The sequence below is a fragment of the Ahaetulla prasina genome, chromosome 3 (genome assembly GCF_028640845.1).
Source record: "Ahaetulla prasina isolate Xishuangbanna chromosome 3, ASM2864084v1, whole genome shotgun sequence".
NCBI lineage: Eukaryota > Metazoa > Chordata > Lepidosauria > Squamata > Colubridae > Ahaetulla > Ahaetulla prasina.
In genome coordinates this window covers 77861619-77878712 of record NC_080541.1, presented here as the reverse complement: position 1 = coordinate 77878712, position 17094 = coordinate 77861619, and the positions used below count along the sequence as shown (strand labels likewise).

Genomic DNA, 17094 nt, shown 5'->3' with positions numbered 1-17094 from the left:
AAGAGGAGAGTCTAGTTGCTCACTCAAGGAGCAGTTCCTTGTTCTCTGCCTGACTGAAGCAGGTATGGCCGTTTTATCTTTTGCTCAAGGATTTGACTAAGGGGGCAAAATAAAGCTCTCACTTCAGAATTTAGAAAATTATCAGCAAAATGTCAGAAGAAAAGTAAACAATATTTTACTTAGGAAAGGAGGGAGAATAAAGAAGATTCTTTAGCATGTCGCTCAGTAATGAGATCTTTCAATTACTTTCTTACCCAAAGGGATTTCCTTGGACACTTGCATTTGCCAATATTGTTTAAGACCAGATATATTTGAACATTAATTACAGGTTATTCCAATCTCTCAAGCTTAGTCTATTTCTTTCACATTTATCATCAAAAAAATAAAATATAGGAGTTGTGAATTATATATGTATGTGTACATGTAAATATAGCCTATCCTAGGGGTGTCAAACTGGATTTCTTTGAGGGCCGGATCAGCATTGTAGTTCTCCGTGGGTTGGCGGTGGGGGGGAGCAGGAAGCGGTGGGGGGAGACAGGACAGATGCCTCCTGCAGCACTTTAGTGGCCAAAACGGGGTGTGGGGGGCAATGTCCTATTAGATCTCTCAGCGGCGTTCGATACCATCGACCATGGTATCCTGCTGCGCCGGTTGGGGGGATTGGGAGTGGGAGGCAGCGTATATCGGTGGTTCTCCTCCTATCTCTCCGACCGGTCGCAGACGGTGTTGACGGGGGGGCAGAGGTCGACCGCGAGGGGCCTCACTTGTGGGGTCCCACAGGGGTCGATTCTCTCGCCCCTGCTGTTCAACATCTACATGAAGCCGTTGGGTGAGATCATCAGTGGTTTCGGGGTGAGATACCAACAGTACGCTGACGATACGCAGCTGTACTTTTCCACCCCGGGCCACCCCAATGAAGTTGTTGAAGTGCTGTCCCGGTGTTTGGAAGCCGTACGGGTCTGGATGGGGAGAAACAGGCTCAAGCTTAATCCCTCCAAGACGGAGTGGCTGTGGATGCCGGCACCCCGATTCAGTCAGCTGCAGCCGCGGCTGGCTGTCGGAGGCGAGTTACTGGCCCCAAAGGATAGGGTGCGCAACTTAGGTGTCCTCCTGGATGATCGGCTGTCATTTGAAGACCATTTGACGGCCGTCTCCAGGAGGGCCTTCCACCAGGTTCGCCTGGTTCGGCAGTTGCGCCCCTTCCTTGATCGGGATGCCTTATGCACAGTCACTCATGCGCTCGTTACCTCTTGCTTGGATTACTGTAATGCTCTCTACATGGGGCTCCCCTTGAAGTGCACTCGGAGGCTTCAGTTAGTCCAGAATGCAGCTGCGCGGGTGATAGAGGGAGCTACGCGTAGCTCCCATGTAACACCGCTCCTGCGCAGACTGCACTGGCTGCCTGTGACCTTCCGAGTGCACTTTAAGGTGTTGGTTACAACCTTTAAAGTGCTCCATGGCTTAGGACCTGGGTACTTACGGGACCGCCTGCTGTTACCACACGCCTCCCACCGACCCGTACGCTCCCATAGAGAGGGACTTCTCAGGGTGCCGTCCGCCAAACAATGCCGGCTGGCGGCCCCCAGGGGAAGGGCCTTCTCTGTGGGGGCTCCCACACTCTGGAACGAGCTTCCCCCGGGTTTACGCCAAATACCTGACCTTCGGACATTCCGTCGCGAACTGAAGACACATCTTTTTATCCGCGCGGGGCTGGCTTAAATTGGAATTTTAATGTTAAATTGATTAATTTTTAAACGGGGTTTTTTAGTATGGCAAATTTTAATCTCCAGGCTAATTTTAAATAAGTTTTTTAAATTGTATTTTAACCTATATATTGTATTGCTGGTTTTATCTTGCCTGTACACCGCCCTGAGTCCTTCCGGAGAAGGGCGGTATAAAAATCAAATAAATAAATAAATTTTCGCCCTACATGGCCTCCAGCAGCACGTGGTCCAGTTTTGGCTGGTGGAGTGCTGCAGGAGGCCATGGAGGCTGAAAACGGGCCACAGGGAGGAGGCCGTACATGGCCCATATTGGCCGGCAGAGGCACTGCAGGCTGGTCCTTTGATATTTCCAGGCCAGCCCCATGGACTGGATTTAAGCATCCTGCAGGCCGAATCCGGACCGCAGGCCTTCAGTTTTACACCCCTGGCCTATCCTTTCCTATTCTTAAATAGGGAGATTCAAATCAACATCTTATTTGCTGACTACTTTTTGTACAAAATCTTTTCCATAGGCAAGGATTGCTATTTTACAGATGTTGACAGTAGAGGAGACACATTAAGCAAGCTTAGATGTATTAACAGAAGCTTATATACATCATGAGTTTCAATGATGATTGATCCTGTGCCTTTTCCAGATTATAATATCACACAGTAATATCTGTAGTGTGGTTGTTGGCCCACCTCCTCATAAATCACTTACATGATCAATGCAGTCACAATAGTAATACAGATAGTAAATCTGGCATTAAAAAGAAAGAATGCAGAGTCATAGGCCTCCTACACTCAAAACATGATTGGTTATTAGGCCCATCTTTAGCTTATAAGCAAGCTGTGGTTAGAAAACCTATTTCAGTTTATGTTCAGAGGCAATTTTGGGCTGGTGTAAAATTTATTTGGCAGACTCCATAATTAGTAATCAAGTGAGTGGAGGATGGATTTGAGGGTTTATGAAACTCAGTTAAAGAATTAAAGAATGGTAGGAAAATATTCTTTTGAATTGTGTATTATAGTTTGCAGATTTCAAAGTTATGTGCTTTGTGCAACTACTCTGATTTAATTATAGTAAATTCTGTGAGAATGGAAAGCATGAGATTGAATTTGTATAACTAAGCTGAAGAATAGATAGAGACATTATTACATAGAGTGTAGCAAGTTGAAATGTAGTCTTAAGTGACACATATACTAAATGGGCTTCAGGAAATCAAATTTCCATTTTTCATGTTACAATAATTCTAATAATTCTGAATTAACTCTCAAAATTATGTTTTGGACATCCCCCTCCCACCTCTATTCTCTAGCAGAGTGAAGCACTTTACCTTTAAAAATCTTATTTTAAAAGATTTTAAAAAATAAATGGAAACTAGCATACTTGGAAGCAAAACAATAGCCTCCACTTTTTTTTGCATGCTTTATAGCCAGATGTTTCATTGAAGAACTCATAGTGGCCCCATAATCTCCTTCCTCTAATTTTTCTTCGTAACAATTTTGTGAGGTAGGTTGGACTAAGAATGGCTGACCCAAATTTCTGTGGCAAACCAGAATACAGTGCAAGAGTTTTTACTATTACCTAAGATGTCTTGTTGTATTGTACTTTATGTCTCCCACCTTTTTTAAAAAAAAAAAATTCCTGGGAAGTACAACAACTGATCATGAATTGATAGTCTTTGGCTCTGCTTTGTAGTTTTTCCAGCCATATGAGCTCTAACAACTCTTTTTCTGAGATCTGCAGAGGTCTCTTAAAAGTGTGATTTACTTTTACAAACACGGATTGTAAGAAACAGATTTTAATGGTGGCAATTTACCTGTGTTTTTCTGGGAAGAGTCTCTCAAAACTCACACCGTTTATCATTTTATTGATTGGAATATCTGATTCAATTTATCCTCTCCAGAAATCTGATTAGCCTAAGGTTTTACATTCTTTTCCAGTGAATGTTGGCTCTGTATGTTCAGTAAAGACCTGACACAATACAGTGTTTTATGTGTAGTTTGTTTATCTATTAATTGGATTTAGATGAAACTGTGATCACATTGCAGGTCACAGTATTGTAAGATTATGGATATTGCTAAAGAGTTCACAAATGTTCTGCTACCATTGTATAATAAAATAGATGCTGATAATCTTGGCAATCTATTTTACTGTTGTTTCCATGGCTATTTATGTCAAATATATTTTTTTCCAGTATTTTTTATTAACCTGGATTTTTTGTCAGGATTCCTTAGGATACATCTATATACAAATAGTCCTCAATTTATGACCACAATTGGACCAGGATTTATGATGCTAAACAATGCAGTTTTAAGTGAGTTGCAAATGTTTTATGACCATTTTGTCATGGTCATTAATCTTTCTCCATGGACTTTGCTTTTCAGAAACAAATGTAATCATATGTGGGAATGACCTTGAGGTATAAAGGGAAGAGATGCTGCACAGGAAAAAGTAGACAAGAGAAGCAGGAGCCCCCAGAGGCTTAATGGTCAGAGAAACTAACTTAAGAAGGACCCACCCTAATTGATTAGTTTGTTAAAAGTGACAGTGGGAGATTATACCCTTAGAGTTGCAAGAATCTGTTAATATGGCGTTAAAGTCGAATTAGCTTATCTGGCCATGTTTCCTGTCTGATTTATCTGAGAGGGCTGTCAGCTGACTGGGAAGGTCAAAAATGGAAATCACATGACCATATCATACTGTAACCCTTGTACATACATGTTGGTTGCCAAATTGCAATCATGTGACCAACAACACTTTAATGGTCTTGAGTGTGAAGATCAGTTGTAAATCACTTTTTTTCAGCATTATTGTAACTTTGAGTGGTTGCTAAACAAATGGTAAGATGAAGGCTACCTGTACAGGGAGTCCTCAACTTACGACCACAATTGAGCCCAACATTTCTATTGTTAAATGAAACATTTGTAAAGTGAGTTTTGCCCCATTTTACGACTTTTCTTACCACAGTTGTTAAATGAATCACTGAAGTTGTTAAGTTGTTAAATGAATCTGGCTTCCCCATTGAGTTTGCTTGTCAGAAGGTCACAGAAGATGATCATGTGACCCCAGGAGACTGCAACCATTATAAATATGAGTCAGTTCCAAGCATGTGAATTTTGATCACATGACCATGGGATACTGCAACAGTCATAAGTGTGAAAAATGGTCATGTCACTTTTTTCAATCCTGTTGTAACTTTGAATGGTCACTGAATGAACTGTTGTAAATCAATGACTACCCGTGCTACAAAACTCTGCTAACTGTTTGTACTTTCCAGTTAACCTAAATCCGTGATGGTGAACCTATGGCATGCATGCCGGAAGTGGCACGCAGAGCCATCCCTCTGGGCATGCGGAGCCATCACCTGTTGCTCTTCCGGGTTCTGGTGTGCCAACCAGCTGGTATTCAAGTGCGCAGGAGCATCAGAAACCAAAAGAGTAGCTGCGTGTGCATGTGCATGCATGCACGCTGGCCACTTGGTCTGGTACCTGGCACGCAGGCACATGCAAAGACCAGCTCACGTGCCCAAAGACACGGAGAAAGGATCCTGGCACTCACTTCCTAGGGGAGAGCTGTCAGCCAGGGCAGGCGGGCCAGAGCTTGCATCCCTCCCCAAGCGGGCTTCTTATGCAGCCCAAGGAGCAAAAGGTCCGCAGGTAGCTTGGGGAGAAGAGGAGCGAGAGTGGGCAGGCCTGCAAGGGGCGGGGGTTGGTGATGAAGTTGCCCAGTGCAGTCTTCCTGAATGGAAAGGGCCGGCTGGCTTTCTCAAATGGAGAGAGATCCCTTCCCTCAACCCTAACTCACCCGCAGGCCCTTTCCCCATTTTAAAAGAAGCAAAAACTGGAGAACCATCTTCTGATCAGCCTTGAGGATCACATTGTTATCAATGCATGGAAGGGTGAGTGGAGGTGGGAGGCAGGAGGAGACGAAGCCTTTCCTTGTCACGATTTCTTGAAAGAAAAGTAAAGGTGACGAAAGGGACCTCCGGAAACGTTAAGAGTGGAAGAGCAGCAAGGCAAGAGAGAGATCCTTCCTGGGTTCCCCAATATTTTCCTAGAGCCTTGCTTTAAAGGCATCCAGGTGATCAAAGCTCTCGGGAAGCGTTGGGCAGACGTGCAGGCCAGAAAGGAGCAGAATAACAAGAGAGGGCAGGAAGAGAGGAAAGTTTCTTAATTCCTGTGTATGTCTTTTCACTTTTGACTAAGTTTAAACATGTATCTGTCTTCTCCCACACTCAGCGCTCTTAAGCTGGTTGCCATGAAAAGGAAAGTGGTGCTCAGTAATAAGCTCTCTGTGCAGAAGCAGTGAGGGCTCTTTGCGCTGGAGGGGGGGGAGCAAGAGAAGGCAAGGAGCTGCGCGTTAACCCAGCAGGAGTGGGAAAGGTTTTGTGGGCATTGCGCGGCGCTCTGCCCTCTCCCTTCCTAGCCGGGCAATGGAGCAAACCACGCACAGCTGGGGTTCTGCTTGTAGGCACCGGCAGCAGGTTGAGGCAGAAGTATGGGGGAGCAGGTAATCAAGAAGCCCTGTGCTGGTGCTTGTTCAGCATGGCCACAGACAAGCTGAGAGATAGTGGGATGGAGTGCTGCGGATACCCCTCGCTTTCCCCTTTGGCGCGGGGGAGGTGCGCCATGACCCCTGCCCCCCAAGCATTTGCATACAACCCCCGCCCTGTGTATGCATATCACCCCCCAGGGCCAAAACTGGCAGGGTATGTGACGCGCATGCGCAGGGGTGGGTCACGTGTGCATGAGTGGGGGGGCATTGCATTATGGGTGTGGGGCACGCATGTGTGCGACTCCCCCGCGTTCCCTCCACTTTCGGCACGCCACAACAAAAAGGTTAGCCATCACTGACCTAAACGGTGCATTATACCAGAAAAAAATATTGAACTAAGGTAACTCAAGTCCGTTAACTTCTGAAACTGCTTTGAATTTTCCATGATGTTCACTCTATAGTTCATTCTTGTTCACAAAGTTCAGGTCATTGCAGTATTCCTGCTATCATATAGGTAATTTCTGAGGTGATGATGATACCGTCCAATATTGGGTAAAAAAAAATACTGTCAGCCTAATTATGGCATGTGTGAAGAAAGAGGTGTTGTCATAGTCAACAGATGATGCCAAATTTTGAAAAAAGGTCACCTCAGACTGCACTACTTTTCTCTCAGAGGATAATCCAACAGGGCAGAGGTTTTCTACTTTTCCCCCTAAATACTCTAGAATCTGTCAAAGGCCTAATATTTGGCTTTATTGTAGAGTTTGTGGATAGTGTTGCTCAGATATTTTAGCTTCTTTTATTTATTTTTCTTTCTGTGGCAGGTAATTGAACAAGATTAATTTACTGAAGTTCTGTTCTATCAAGAAAGTACAATCTAATTCAGGATATATTTTGTTAATATACATGTGTCTTCCAAAGTTGATCATGATCAGCCAGTAATGTTTTATGGTTTTCTTTAGTTGAAAGAATAGGAGAAACATAATTAAAATTTAAGAGCTAGATAAGCAATTACGCATCATTTATTTAATTAGAAAATGCATTTCCATTTGAAAAATATTATTATTCATGGTATCTTATAATTCTAATTTTCAAACTTGCCCAAGGCAAGATATTCAGCACATGATGACTGGAGGATGCTAAATCCAAACATTTTAAAGGTATTTGAGTTTCATGGCTTGTACTCTTCTGTTATTTGATTGTTACAAGCATAGAATTGTAATTAGAATAAAAAAGGAGTATAGCTTTTCATTTTTGCCTATTTCCCAAATGCAGATATAGAAATAGGAAACTAATTTAATACAGCAATTGAATGGCCATATAGTGCAGATAATCATACTGTCATATTATGTGGAAAGTATTCCTCTATGCTAGGGGTGTCAAACTCAATTTCATTGAGGGCTACAACAGGGTTATGTTTGACCTTGGAGGGCTGGGGTAGGTGTGGCCAGGGTGGGTGTGGCCAGGGTGGACGTGATATGGGAGTCTGTTGGGGGCACCTATGATGGCCAAGTGCTAAGGCAGGCTTTCCCTGAGACCAGGGGTGAAATCTAAAAATTTTCCCTACCGGTTCAAAACCAAACTGGATCTGGATCTGATGATTGCGTGGCTCAGCTGGGGCAGGAAGCAGGGCCAGGGATTTTTGCTACCGGTTCTTCAAACCACCCGCTGCCAGTGCCATTGGGCGATCCGGTCCGAACCGGGAGCTTTTCACCCCTACCTGAGAACCTCCCTCACTCTCATTATATCCTTCCTTCCTTCCTTCCTTCCTTCCTTCCTTCCTTCCTTCCTTCCTTCCTTCCTTCCTTCCTTCCTTCCTTCCATTCTTTCTTCCTTTTCCCCCTTTCTCCTGCCTTCCTTTGCTTCCCGTTGCTGTTTCCAGGCTGGCTCTGCAGATCAGATCTAAGGACCCCATGGGCTGGATCTGGCCCATGGGCCTTGAGTTTGACATCCCAAAGAAGAATTGAGATTTAATAAAACTAGATAGATAGACATGAGGAGGATAATATTAATACATTTAACATGTAACAAATTAATGGGAATTTTTATTGAATGTTTTAGTACATCAGTAATAACATGATTTGAACAACTATATGCTGATTAGCCATTCTACCGTGAGTGGATACGAATCAATACACATTAATACATATGTTTACCTTATCTCAGTCGTATATTATTCTTGTACAGGTATAATTGTGTCATATCTTTCTTCCTCATTTTTTTTTTTGCAAAGGTAATAAATGAATTAGACTGTACCATTTTGATTTTAACATAGTATATCCCTTCCTCTGGACTATACCCTTCCTATTTTTCCACTCACTGCTATATAGGAAGAACTTGTCACTTGCACTTTTCCATTCCTCCACAGAATCATTACTACTATGTGTTTAGCAGGAAGATTTGTGGCACAGTCAAAAGCCATTCTAGAGCCTCTATTAGCCTGAGTGACCGTCCTTCTTTGCATGGGGCTAGCTAATGCTAATTGTCTATTGGGTTTTATATGCATTGTTATGTTTTAATACTACGTTATGGTTTTATTGCTGTATCTTCATTCATTCTAAGTTACTGTGAGACAAAACTCTTAAGCTTTTTCAAATTTGTTTGAAAAATTTCAAATTATATTTGTACAAGGATGATGGCTTTCTATAGGATTCTTACTGCTTATCTGAATTGTGCTGCTTCTCAAACTGTAATTGAGGCATCTGATCCAGGCTATGGCATAATTGCTGTTGAATTCCATGTCATGCATGCAGAATATTTAGTGATTTCATAATAACAGTATTTACCTCTTTGAAATGCTAATTTGTTTCACCTCTCTCCCCCTATCTATCTGGCTTTCAAATATTCAGAGTAAAAGCCTTCTTCTACGAGGAAGTTAATAATGTCATTGGGTCTTAATAAAAATCACAAGTATTTATGTTTGAAAGATATAACCTCCTGCGTGTCAGGTATAGCAATAAAAATATCATGTATAGATGAATATAATACAGATTTATTTAAACATCTAGGGGCACACAGTTTTGCAGGCAGTTGGATAAGGAGAATTGCTAATGTGCAGAATTATCCAGCTAATTGTATGCTTTTAAAAAACAATGATTTCAGAAGATGACTCTTAGTGATATCAATAGATTTCACTAGAAGTCAACCACTGCAGATATAATTCAGTTTTATAGCTATCAGAAAAAGAGTTTGTAGTGTTTTTAGGCCTTTCTTGAAATTAGTTTGCTATTCACTCTTAGTTTATAAGGTGGATTTCTTTAAAAGAAAATATTTAAGCACATATTATTTATCACTTTTTCTTATTAAGAGCTTTACAGACACTCATTCATGAATACAGAGCAATGAATCATCAAGCGTATGGGAAAAAACTTATGAATAACCTACAAAAGTGTAATTAAGAGCAGCAATAGCCAGATTTCTTATTTCTTCCCTCATCACTAGCCAGGCTTTTGTTTAATCACATTAGAACAAAAATAGTATTTTACAATAGGAGCAAGATTGAATTGGTAGCAGGACATGGTAATTATGATTTCCATCATGTAGCTGTTAACTGAAAAAAACTAAGAAGTGCATTCATATCTATGAATATTTTATATGTATACTGATAACTACAGTGCTTAGTCTTAAAACATCATATTTGATTGAATTGGCACACCATTTTTCAAATTCTGATGGTTGAAGATAATTATACCTACAAAGATGTAGACACATTCGTGTGCATAAGGGAACAGACACACATATATATCTTCAGATCCACTACTGTATATCAGGAACTGAAGTGATTCAGTGAGAGCAAGTCCTAATTGGATATTACATGTGGAGTGTGGGGTTCACATCAACCAATTCTATAAGATGCAGAAAGTTTTAAGCATAGCTTTGTGCACATACATTATCCATCATGTCAATTCAATTGACCATTGAAAGAAATGTAATTACAAATAAATAACTACAAGTAGTCCTCGACTTACAATCATTCATTTACTGACCATTCAAAGTTGCAATAGCATTGAAAAATGTGACGTATGATCATTTTTCACCACTTACAACTGTTACAGCATCCTCATGGTCGTATGATCAAAATTTGGACGTTTGACCACTGGTTCATATTTATGACGGTTGCTGTGCTGGGGTCACGTGATTGCCTTTTACAACCTTCTGTCAAGCAAGTCAATGGGGAAGCCAGATTCACTTAACAACCATGTTACTAACTTAACAACTGCAGTGATTCACTTAATAACTGTGGCAAGAAAGTTTGTAAAATGGGGCAAAACTCACTTAACTTATTTCTTGCTTAGCAACAGAAATTTTGGGCTCAGTTGTGGCCCTAAGTCACAGACTGCCTGTAGTTCATATTTGATTTGTTTGAGTACCAATTACAGTTCTCTCTGAAGATAACATGTCTCATTCTTTGAGCATATGTCATGTTAAAAGTAGACAATAATATATATTAATGTCAAGCAACCGTCTATTGATTTGATTCATATGTGTCTTTCTACTCCAGCACTGCCTCAAGGCAGACAATATTTTAAAAACAAAACCAGAATAAAAAGATTAAAAATTCCAATTAAAACTAATGTTAGCACTGACACTAAAACCATTTAATAATTTTGAAGGCTAGTAAAATCATGAGGTAGTACATGTCATATCCTGGGGAAATGCAGGAGAACCCATTCTATATTCCAGAAAGATAGGCCTCTGATAGTTAGACCTTTTCAAAAGGGACTACAGCTTAACAGCTGAACAGGTCTAATAGAAAATGTGACCATTTATATTTTAAAACCTTACACTGCTTAGGGCTTAAAGATCAGTCCCAGCGCGATAAATTGTGCTCAGTATGCACTTTTCAACCAGTGCAAATTGTTTAATACAATATAAACACCCTCCCTGTACTATTGCTGCATTTTATACTGGTTGCAACTTCCTTTCATTATCTGGTGATTGCTATAGTATCAGCAAGCCTTAGATTGTGGTTTGTATGTCTATGGCCTAGGAGTAGAACCAGAAATATTTATTGTGTTAGGATGCTTTCATATTGTTTGTTACTGCTACTGGATTCTTATTTCTGATACTGAAATGAATTTATATTTGGAGATCATACTATTACAATATGCTAATATTCTGCTATTGTGTTATAGGTAGTCCTTATTTAGTTACCAGTACTGAGATTAGGGTGTTAAGCGAAGTGACTGCTCAATAAAATCACAATTCTGCTTATGATCTTACTTCAGCTTTCCTTTGCTTTACAGATCTGTGAAAATCATAAATGTGAGGATTGATCAGAAAGTTATTTTTTTACCATCGTCATATCTGCAAACAAATACTAATCAAGGACTATTTGTATTGTACTGTGAGCCATCTTCGGTGTGGTATGGGGGCTGCTATGTACGTTGACAGTGCTTTGTTACTAATAATACTTTTTGAGTATTACTAATGCAGTTCATGCAGTTTAGAAGAGTTGTAGCTATATGCATTGTTTATAAGGAATGATTGTGTTTGACTTCGTGTTTTTCCTACTGCCATATAACAGAGCAGGATCAGTATGTAGTACAAATGATGGAAGATAAATAGCTTTCAGTATTCCCATTCATTGCTTATATTTATGTGTGAAAGATAGTTATGTTTGGCTTAAGTGCCTGAAGTGAGGGTCAGAAAATGGACTTGATTGATAGCTCTGGCAGAAATTTTGAGGGATAATTGCCCAGTGCAGTAAGTGCCATGATGCTCTTCAATCTTTTATTTCTTTATTTTAGTCTTGAAAGTGGATGTTTTCGTGAATGTAATTTCTTAGTGAGGTACTAAACAAGCTTTTGATTTATATCATTTCAGAACACAAGCAAGGTTCATTTAGTTGAACCTGTTTCAAATATAAAATTTCTTCAACATAAAATTGTATTTCCCATTTGCTCTTTGGTGCCTACAACCCAGATACAGATTTATTACATTTGTGAGAACTACCTCTTGTCTGTGGCCTTTTGTCTCCTGTGAAATAAAGAAACCATTTCATGCACTTTTAATAATGCTAGTAGTTTCCCTAACAACAAAATACACGGGGGACTTTACTAAAATACAAATCTTTTGAGTTATTTGCAGTATGCAAAGTTATCTTTTTCTTTTCTGTGTTTTTCTTTTTGCATGGCAGAATTATTTTAGTGAGCTAGTTGTAAAGGAATTTTTCTCCTGTCAGAGGTGTTCATAACCTCTCATTTGTTTGCCACGCCTTTTGCAAAGAACAGCAAGTGCTCAAGCAGATGGCAAGAAGCCACAGAACTGTCAGGCTCTTTTACTGCAGAGGAATGTTGACTGTTGCCTCCCATTTTGCATTACATTTGATGGAAATAAGGTCAAGTAAACTGTTTTTGCAAATAGTGTATGCTGTACTCTCTCTAGCCATTCACTCAAGAAGTACTCTGCAAAACAGACTGATTTCTCAGCAGGCAGCAAAATCAAAATGAGAAACATAATCTTTATATGGACAAGTGGAAGGGAAAGATATGAGACTAAAGCTGTCAGTCATTAACTTTTCAAGTTGTTAATTATAGGATTTAGTTTACTTCCTCTTTGTTGTGGGGGGTGGGGTGTTGGATTAGAAGACCTCCAAGGTCCCTTTCAGGTCTGTTCTGATTGATTATTGGCAATAAGGAATAACATCTTTATTGATTTATTTCTTGCCTGACCCTGCATTATTTTTGAAGAACTTACCTCTTTTTTTCAGCAGTAGTGATGACTACATGCACATATTGTTACTGTTCCCAAATTCTTAAAAAGGTGTATCACGTTTCTAATCTTATTTCTCAAAGAAATGTTAAAACTGGGGAAAATAAAGTATTAATAAAAATAAGAGTACTAATTAGTGCCCCGTTAAATACTTCTAGTCAAGTATGCTAATTTTCTTGCAAGAATAATCAGTAAATAAAAATATAGTCCATTAAATAGTGAATGCAATGGAACAATAGAAAAAGGAAACAGACTTCTGTACATCTTCCAACAACGTGGATACCCACACAATTTTATGAAGTCTGCTGCAGTCAAGCTACTACAGCACAACCAATACAAGCTGCGAAAAGAGTAACATTACTATACATCAAAAACACCTCAGAAACAACCAACTGTGTCACCATTGTACACAAACAAACTGGAGTCCTCCGAAACATCTTAAATACACAGAGAAAGAGAGAGAGAGAGGGAGGGAGGGAGGGAGGGAGGGAGGGAGAGAGAGAGAGAGAGAGAGAGAGAGAGAGAGAGAGAGAGAGAAACAAAATCGGTACTCATCTACAATATGTAGTGTAAGGACTGTATATTGTAACAGTTATTCTGTAGGACATACAGCCAGAAGGCTAGCAGAGTACATCCACAAACACCAACTAGCAGTAAAAAAAAATCCTTACTCTCACAATACTTGGACAAACTCAATCAAAATTTCAACTTGGAAACTGTGAGCATCTTAGAACAAATCAAATGTAAAATTCCTGAAAGCTTGGCATTGAGACAAATCAGCTATCAATGGGCACACAGAAATAAACCATGTTTATACGCTATTCAGAAGAGACAACAAAAAGCTAAGAAAAGAAAAGTCAGATAAACAGAGATTATACCATATCTAGAACGAAGCAGAAAACAATACCCTAATCAAGGAATTATCAAGGAGATCATACCCCCACCAAAACTGGCAGGGTAAGCTACTGTATATAAACAGGGAGTAAACCCCACACTCGCTTGCACTGATTATGTTACCTAATTGGGTAATGAAACATCTGCAGACAAACAACAAAGCTCAGAAAGCACCAAGGACTCTATAGTGAATATAGACTTGAACTGTACAGCTTTATTGTACTTCAAAAAATTAATGGGATTAAAGTAGACAGTTTATATACTGGCATACCAAATTTGGCCTGAGTTCCAGACCACTGCAATAAAGTGCATATTGCAATTAAGCAAGCTGCACAAACGTTTTGGTTTTACAGTATGTACAAAGGTTATATTTACACTATTCTGTACCTATTAAGCATGCAGTAGCATTATGTCTTTAAAAAATGTACAAACATTCTTCATTAAGAATACATTTATTTCTAAAAACAAGCTGATCATCTGCTGAGTCTTCAGTGAGTCACAATCTTTTTGCTGGTGGAGGGTCTTGTAAAAAAATGCAATACCCATGAGGTGCAATAAAGTGAAGGACAATAAAATGAGGCATGCCCGTAATTTAAATTTATACTCTTTAAATGTTTGCTCTTTAGCTTATTTGACAAGTAGCAAACTTGTCCACTTGATTGATTGCTAGTATATAATGCTAATCTAATGCTAATTTTCCACAGTTAAGATTTATTTCCTAAGTACATAGGTTGCTAACATTCTGTAAAGCAAGAATAGAAGCCTGTGATCTTTCAGATTTAGTATTGCTTCAGATTTTGCTGTTATAACTTCTTGTTTCAGTGTGTTGATTAGGATCCTTAGAGTTACAATGCAGAACAGCAGAAGGCCCCAGATTCTCTGTTTCAAAGATAAACATGGATTTTGATAAATATCTTGAAAACTGTGTCCCCCTTTAGGATAGCAAGGCTGAAGAATGTTATGGGGAATATAACCTGGGAAGCAGGAATAAGCATAATCCTCATCCAATTTTTAAGATTACTATATAAAACAGGTTTTGAGCATCCAAGTAAACTATCTCACTGTGCAACATCAAGTAGACAAAGTGCTCCACAGAAGAAATATCTAGTCCTTGAGCAAGTCTTTTAAACGTTTAAAGGTTAAAAAAATAAAGAGACTACAGGTATTCCTTGATTTACAACAGTTCATTTAGTGACCATTTGAAGTTACAACAGCACTGAAAATAGTGTTTTATGACTGTTTTTCTCACAACCATTGAAACATATCCATGGTCACGTGAGCAAAATTCAGGTGCATGACAACAGACTCATATTTATGACGATTGCAGTGTCCTGGAGTCATGTGATCATCTTTTACAACCTTCTGACAAGCAAAGTTAATGGGGAAGGCAGGTTCACTTAACAACCAGGTTACTAACTTAACTGCTATGATTCAATTAACAACTGTGGCAAGAACAGTTGTAAAATGGGGCAAAATTCATGTAACGAATGTCTCGCTTAGCAACAGAAATGTTAGGCTCAATTGTGGTTGTAAGTCGAAGACGACCTGTACTTACCCTTAATGGTGGTGCAGTGGTTAGAATGCAGTATTGCAAGCTAATTCTGTTGACTGTCAGCAGTTCGATCCTCAAGGTTGATTCAGCCTTCCATTCTTCTGAGGTCGGTAAAATGAGGACCCAGATTGTTGGGGGCAATATGCTGAGTCTGTAAACTGTTTAGAGAAGGCTGTAAAGCACTGTGAACTTGTATGTAAGTCTAAATGCTCTTGCTAGTGCTATTAACAACCTTTTGGAAACTAAATCTGCCGTCTGCAAACTGCTTCCCACTGCCCCAGCCCCAGTACTTCGTTCTGGCTAGTATTAGTCTTGCCATGGGTCCACCGATAGTGGGATCTATGCAGCAGTTCTTCTATATTCTTAATAATGGTGAAGCATGAAAGCAGTAGGCCTGAATAACGTTTGCTGTTTAAATGTAGGATCTCTTTTCGAACAAGAAATATAGGATGTAAATATGCATGAAGTGTAACAATTTATAATCATATATCAATATGAGAGGTGGGATAAAACTTAAAATAAGAGCACAATTTTTCCTTGGAATTTGTTTTTCAAAGAACATTGCTGGCTGGGAAACCAGAATCAGGAACTGAGATAATTTGCACACCTTAGTTTGTGTTATTTCATTATTACCATTGTTCCACTTCCAGGGGCTTCAATACAAAGAAGTGGATAAACTATGAAATAAATAGTGTATGCACATAGTTTGTACTCCAGCTATATTCTGTCTTCCCAGCTCCATTAAGCTATTCTCTTAAACTGCTGTTCTTTATATAAAGTTTCTTTGAAAATAGTCTTTTTAAAAAGCATTATCTCCACTCCCATGGATTTATATTGTTTGATTGCCAGGAATTCAAAATTATAGAAGCTGGAAAACCTACTTATAAACACGTAGACAAAAACATATCATTTATTCTTAAAAGAATGTTATTCATGAAACAAATTTATTTGTGAATGATTTGGTTTGTATATTATGGATAATGCTGTTATATAAATCATAAGTTCTTTGCATTGATGATTATTAAGACTTATTGTATTTTGAGGACTGAACTGACAAAAGTATAATTAACTTTTTTTTAAATGAATTACGATTCTTTCTGAGAAACACTATTTGTAAAAATATGTATTTAAAAAATTGCAGCTGAATATTCTTATTTGAAATGTAACAATTTTCATAATGAACATATTTATAAATTACCTTAATGGACTATTTCTGTACAGTATCTCTGCAGAAATTGTTCTCACTTTATCTGCCAAATTCCAAGAATATTCTAGTTAGCAACTCTGGAAATGATTCCTGGATTTTAAAAGCTGCCTGCGAGGTAACCTGTGTGTAGGTCCAGTTTCCTTGAGTAAGAAGTTACCATTGGACCCCAAGTTCCTGGATAATTACCATCTAGTCTCCAATCTTCCCATGTTAGGCAGGGAGTTGGAGAAGATCATTGGGTTTCAACTCCAACATGGAGTAAGTAGATTATCTGGATTTGTTTCAGCAGATTTCAAGAATTTCAGCATTGATCATGCTTGTTAATGACCTATGGCAAAGGCAAGATGGTGGTGGTGCATCTGTTTCAGTATCATTGACATCAGTATCCTTTTGGGCCAGCTTTGAGAGTTGGGATGGAAAGCATCATCTTGCAGCAGTAGTTCTTCTTTCACTGTGACTAGTTTCAATCAATGTTGATTTGTGGGGAGAGATCTACCATCATGGTTCTTTATTTGTGGGTTTC

General features: G+C 39.3%; 1 protein-coding gene across 18 annotated transcripts in view; it reads left to right on the top strand.

The window, feature by feature from the left end:
• The window catches only part of ATXN1 (ataxin 1), a 249417-nt gene that overhangs the window by 95668 nt on the left and 136655 nt on the right, over window positions 1-17094 (top strand). For 2 of the 18 annotated variants that reach the window (XM_058177828.1, XM_058177823.1), the window contains exon 5: window positions 11451-11469. The exons of 14 other annotated variants lie outside the window; for them this stretch is intronic. The gene's annotated coding sequence lies outside the window, so the exon portion shown is untranslated. Of the gene's footprint in view, window positions 1-11450; window positions 11587-17094 lie in introns of all 18 variants that reach the window. 2 more of the 18 variants (XM_058177825.1, XM_058177818.1) reach the window with 1 other exon arrangement.